Source organism: Momordica charantia (genome assembly GCF_013281855.1).
Source record: "Momordica charantia cultivar OHB3-1 chromosome 6 unlocalized genomic scaffold, Mcharantia_2.0 BLBB01000006.1, whole genome shotgun sequence".
Taxonomy (NCBI): domain Eukaryota; kingdom Viridiplantae; phylum Streptophyta; class Magnoliopsida; order Cucurbitales; family Cucurbitaceae; genus Momordica; species Momordica charantia.
In genome coordinates, this window is record NW_028275164.1 from 13,466,395 (window position 1) to 13,471,410 (window position 5,016).

Sequence of the window (5,016 nt, forward strand, 5' to 3'; positions counted from 1 at the left end):
TGATAAAGTCCGCAGGGAAAATGAATTTGTCCACCTGGACTAAAACATCTTCTATCTTTCCCTCAGGTCTTATGATAGATCTATCTGCTAGTTGGAGGGTAACCGTAGTAGGTCTAGCTTCTCCTATGCCTAAAGATTTGAAAACTGATAATGGCATAAGATTAATGCTAGCGCCTAGATCACATAATGCCCTACCTAAGTTTTTTCCTCCTATGGAACATGGAATGGTAAAACTGTCAGGATCATTACATTTCATGGGTAGCGGGCTGCCTACAGCTTCACTACTACATTTTGTCATGGCTACCAGTTCATGCTCTCCTATTTTTTTCTTCCTAGAAACTATATCTTTCAAAAACTTAGCATAATTTGGCATCTGTTCTAGAGCATCTACTAATGGTATATTTATATGCAGTTGTTTTAAAATATCTAAAAATTTTCTAAACTGGGAATCATTATTTTTCTTAACTAATCTTTGTGGAAACGGGGGAGTAGGAGTAAAAGAAGGTTGTACCTGTGGAGGAACACTCGGGGTGTCCTTATTACCTTTTCTAATATTCTCTTTTTCTGGTATTGTTGGATTTTCTGGTATCTTTACAATTGGTTCAGTGGACGGAATCTGTACATCTGTTGTTGGCATTGTTGGTCTATCATATGCCAGTCCACTCCTGAGGGTGACAGCTTTGCACTGTTCTTTCCCTTCTCGTTTTGGTAATTCAGTATGGCCTGGAAAAGAACCTTGTGGTCTATTCTTCAATTCATTGGCGAGCTGTCCCAATTGGGTCTCGAAATTCCTCATTGATGCCGCTTGGGATTGTATCACTGCGTCGGTTCGGGTCATGTACTCCTTCATCATATTCTCAAGATTTGAGTTGTTATTTTGAACTGGTGGAGTCTGTGTTCTCTGATTGTACTGCTGTTGCGGTGGTGGGATGTATTGCTGTGTAGGTGGAACATAGGGCTGCTTGTTCTGTTGGCTCTGCCCTTGATTAAAACCGCTCGAACCTCCTTGTCCTCCCCATGAGAAATTAGGGTGGTGCCTCCAACCTGGGTTGTAGGTGTTCGAATATGGGTTAAAGTTCCTATTGTTCCCATGTCCTACATAAAAAACAGAAGCAGGGTTATGTGGACAATTATCATAAATATGGTTTTCACTACAAAATGAACAAATGAGATCGTTGACTTGGCAAACAGGGGCAGGAGTGCAATAATCCGACTGCACAGGTTGTATCGGCGTGGCTAATGGATTTTTTATTCCCAATGCCATCTCTTTTAGCCTCTGGTTCATTGTAACCATCTCTTTTTGCATCGAGGTCGCAATGTCCAGAGCCAAAACTCCAGCTGGATCTTGCTTCTTTGGTGCTGCCCTAGATCTTTGCGAACACCATAGTTCGTTGTGTGAAGCTAAGTCATTTAGGATGTCAACTATCTCGTTGAATGTCTTCTTTGTAAAGGCTCCGTTGGCAGCATTGTTTAGCATCATCTTAGTAGGATGATCTAAGCCTCTAAAGAAATGTTCTATCTGGATGCATGCCGGCAAGCCATGGTTCGGACATTTCCTGATTAGTTCTTTAAATCTCTCCCACGCCTCGTGAACAGGTTCACGATCATACTGTCTAAAGGAGATGATCTCCTCTCTGATATCAGCGTGGCGAGTAGGTGGGAAGAATTTTGTTAAGAACTTCTCCACTAACGACCCCCATGTGGTGATGGATCCCGGTGGAAATGCATTGAGCCATGCTCTAGCTTGGTCCTTCAAAGAAAATGGAAAAAGTGTTAGTCTCAGAGCATCGTCTGTTATACCAGGTAATCGAAATGCATTTGCAATTTGAATGAATGATTTCAGATGATCATGTGGATCCTCATGTTCCTGCCCTCCAAAATGTCCAATTGTCTGCAACATTTGGAACATCATTGGTTTAAGCTCAAAGTTTGCGTGGGCTGGAATAGGGTTGACTATCCCTGAATCAAAGTTCTGAAAAGCCGTGGCGGCATATTCTCGCATTGCCACGTCTCTGTTGTCCGCCATCTGGATATGGTTGAATTCATCATTTCTTGCATGATCCCTCATATTACCGTTAACAGCAGGTGGATCAACCGGATCACGAGGTGGAATATCTGCCATTGATGTGCTCGTACTCTCTACCTCACTTTCAGGACTGATTTCACCTTGTCTCTCTTTTTGCTTTTCTAGTTGTTTTCGAAGTCTTTGCTCCTTTCGAGTTTTTCGAAGGGTCCGCTCAATCTCAGGGTCGAGGGGTAGAAGAAAAGATCTTGTGCTCATGCACTTTAACTTACCCTTGTGAGATAAACGACCAAAAATATAGAACAAAAACGGTGGATGGAAATTACACCCAACAACAATTCACAAAAAATAAAAACTAAAAGAATTTGAAAATAAATTTTAAAATTAAAGTCCCCGGCAACGGCGCCAAAAACTTGACTGGGTGTTTATGCTGAACGCACGCACTAAGTGTGGTAACAATTATATAGATGCAAGCGCACACCTGTCAGAGTAATATAAAATGGATGGAGTATCCAAGTATCGATCCTCAAGGACTTCTAAACAATTTCCAAACTCTAAAGTTTTAAAGAATAGTGAATGTTGGAATGAGTGATTCTTGTAAAATGGGAAGTGGTCACAAATAATGGTTTGGATTTGGGATTTGGACTTATAATAAGAAAACCTAGCCCGATTTACTTCAAGTTAGCCAACAAAGAATCAAGGACATGCTAAGGATAATATGCATTTTACTTTAGAAACTAACGACTACGCTTCTCACTTTACTTATGTCTAAGCAAGTTCAAAGTCCTAAGACATTCCCTAATATGTCTATTATGAGATATATCTTAGTTTTAGGATGGAAATAGTCGCAACCTCGGGTTAAGGTCCTATGTCTAGGCTACTTAAGCGGAACCCTTATGTCTAAGGCGCTCCTCTCCTCGATTTAACCACTCAACAATGCAAATAAGCAACCTTTTCAGTATTGACTTGTTAAGACTTACAGTGGCCTTCTCTAAATCCTAACTTTTTGGGAAAACATGTTGAGCAATGAATGGAAAGCAAAAACACTACCTCTTAGCAACCCTTTTTAGACATAAAAGGCTAACTATCCATAACCAGGCTAGAGATTCTCAACATGATGGTCCACTTCACCGTGGAAGAGTCGAACCGGGCTGTCATAGACGAGCAGAGTCAGGTCAGCTTCATTCTAGAATCTCTTCCGAAGAGTTTCCTGCCATTCTGCAGCAATGCGGTTATGAATAAGCTGAAGTACACTCTTACCACGCTCTTAACGAGCTGCAGACCTACCAGTCTCTTAAATGTAAGGGACAATAAGGGGAGGCAAATGTTGTCACCTCAAAGAGATTCAACCGAGGTTCGTCCTCTGGAACCAAGTCTGCACCCTCTTCTTCTGGAAGTAAGACTTTCAAGAAGAAGAAGGCTGCTGGTAAGGGGTTTAAACTTGACTCCGCTCCTGCCGCTGTCAAGAAAGGCAAGGCCAAAGTTGCAGAGAAAGGAAAGTGTTTCCACTGCAATATGGACGTGCATTGGAAGCGCAATTGCCCAAAATACTTGGCCGAAAAGAAGAAAGCCAACGAAGGTAAATATGATTTACTTGTTTTGGAAACATGTTTAGTGGAGAACGATGACTCCACTTGGATACTGGATTCAGGAGCCACTAATCACGTTTGTTCTTCATTTCAGGGAATTAGTTCCTGGAGGCAACTTGATGTCGGAGAGATGACTCTCAAGGTCGGAACGGGAGAGGTCGTCTCAACTGTGGCAGTAGGGGAGCTCAAGTTGTTTACAAACAAGAATTTGTATATATGATTAGATAATGTGTACGTAGTTCCTAAAATTAAAAGGAACTTAATTTTAGTTTCTTGTTTGTTAGAACATTTGTATTCCATTTCATTTAATTTAAATGAAGCAGTCATTTCAAGAAATGGTGTTAATATTTGTTCTGCTTTGCTTGAAAACAACTTGTCTGTGCTAAGATCAACCATAACTAAAGCAATTTTAAATACCGAGTTGTTTAAAAATGCTAGAACTCAAAATAAAAGGCAAAAAGAGTCTCCCAAAGAAAATACCTATCTTTGACACTTAAGATTAGGTCACAATAATCTCAATAGGATTGGGAGGTTGGTTAAGAATGACATTCTAAGTGAGTTAGTAGACGATTCTTTACCACCATGTGATTCTTGTCATGAAGGCAAAGTGATTAAAAGACCTTTTACTGGAAAAGGTTATAGAGCCAAAGAGCCCTTAGAACTTATACATTCAGAACGTTGTGGTCCGATGAATGTTAAAGCTGGAGGAGGGTATGAATACTTCATCTCTTTTATAGATGATTATTCAAGCCATGGTTATTTATACCTAATGCAACATAAGTCTGAAGCCCTTGAAAAGTTCAAGGAGTACAAAACTGAAGTTGAAAATCAATTAGGTAAAACTATTAAAACACTTCGATCTGATTTGGGTGGAGAGTATATGGACTTGACATTCCAAGACTATGTAATAGAACATGGAATCACGTCCCAACTCTCAGCCCCTAGTACACCTCAACAAAACGGTGTATCAGAAAGGAGAAACAGAACCCTGTTGGACATGGATCGATCAATGATGAGCTACGCTCAGTTGCCTAACTCGTTTTGGGGTTACGAAATGGAGACTGCGGTTTACATTTTGAACGTAGTTCCATCAAAGAGTGTTTTTGAAACACCCTTTGAGCCATGCAAGGGTCGTAAAGCTAGTTTACGTCACTTTCGCATTTGAGGATGCCCGACACACGTGCTCATGACTAACCCAAAGAAACTGAAACCTCGTTCAAAAGTATGCCTATTCGTAGGTTACCCTAAAGAGACGAGAGGTGGTCTCTTCTTCGATCCTCAAGAAAATAGAGTGTTTATATCGACAAATGCTACTTTCTTGGAAGAAGACCACGTTCGAGATCATAAACCACGGAGTAAGGTAGTGATTAATGAGATTTTCGAAGAGGCTACAAACACGTCAAC

At 40.7% G+C, this 5,016-nt stretch overlaps 1 non-coding gene across 1 annotated transcript; it reads left to right on the top strand.

Annotated features, from left to right (window-relative positions):
• The first annotated feature begins 1,535 nt into the window (after nucleotides 1–1,535).
• On the top strand, nucleotides 1,536–1,642 carry LOC148210719 (small nucleolar RNA R71). Its single transcript, XR_015792106.1, has one exon. It is a non-coding gene; the product is annotated as a small nucleolar RNA R71 (small nucleolar RNA).
• Nucleotides 1,643–5,016: the final 3,374 nt, after the last annotated feature.